The sequence below is a fragment of the Solanum tuberosum genome, unplaced genomic scaffold (assembly GCF_000226075.1).
Source record: "Solanum tuberosum cultivar DM 1-3 516 R44 unplaced genomic scaffold, SolTub_3.0 scf00075, whole genome shotgun sequence".
Classification (NCBI taxonomy): Eukaryota; Viridiplantae; Streptophyta; class Magnoliopsida; order Solanales; family Solanaceae; genus Solanum; species Solanum tuberosum.
In genome coordinates this window covers 1871128-1872400 of record NW_006239001.1, presented here as the reverse complement: position 1 = coordinate 1872400, position 1273 = coordinate 1871128, and positions in this window count along the sequence as shown.

Sequence of the window (1273 nt, the reverse complement as noted above, 5' to 3'; positions counted from 1 at the left end):
ATTTAGTTTAGGTGTACACTGTATAAAAAGCTTCAAGTTCAGGGGGGTAATGAGTACTTCTGCCAAAATATTAACTAAGCTATGTCAATTATGGTAGTCTTGACCCTCTGGAGTTGAATCAAAAACTACTTCTCAGTGATATTTTTTGTAGAAATTCAGTCATATATATATATATATATATATATATTGACTATAAGTGATTAAATCTCAAACTAGCTATCTAAATAAGTATACGTAGTTATTTACATAGCCTAATCATAATGTCTAGCTTAATAGATTAAAATAGGAGTTCTTGGACTAGGAGTTGACTTCCATTGGTAGCTCTAACATTGCAAACTAGTTCCCTAACTGTACTCTCTACATACCTGCTCCTCTTTTCAAAAATCCTCAAGTTCCTCTCTATCCAAATGGCATTTATTGCTTCAGTGAAAACCATTCTAAAAATCTTGGCAGTGTGTGATCTCCCTTTTCGATTATGCGTTTCCCAATCTAAATGTAGTTCCTAGGTTTTGGCAGTAACCACTGGTCTTTTAATCCATTACATGAGTCTTGTCGTTATGTTAAGACTATAACATGAGAAAAATAAATGGTCTCTGCTTTCACCGGTGATTCTGAAAAGGTTGTACGCTGGCTCCATGTTTATTCTCCATTTGATCAATCTGTCAGTTGTTAGCATCCTCCCATGAAAGTGTAACCACGTGGTAACTTAGCCTTTGGGATTGCATCATTATGGAACATCATGCATTTCCACCTTACTGTTTCAGTTATGTTCAGTAGTTGAAAATAGATTAGACCAGTCATGCTTATGTTTGGTCTTCTGCATACTGGCCATCTTTGAGTATCTTTCTAGTAGCAATAATTTATTTTGACCATCTCAATTACCAACTTAGAGATGAAAATTGTGAGGAAAGCTTGATTTTTGATTTGTATGAGTGAACCCATCTAGTCTTAGTCATTCATGCTTGTTGGCATAGTCCCAACACTTTGTAGCAATTTCACCCTTATTCCACCATGTTAGGCTAGTAAGTTTGAGTCAACCACACACCTTAGGTTAGAATACCTTCTCCCAAGACACTAAAGCTTTTTTTGGTCATCTTATTTGTCTCTGACACACATAGCTCCTACAATAGGCATAAAAAACTTTCATAATGCTTGTTGGTAGGATATAGAGATGTGTTCAATGACTTCAGTACATAGGCAAGTGTCGTACTCTTAGATTAAGTTTAGGTTTCCTTCTCATAACTAATTTGTCTATTACTGGTAATACAATGTA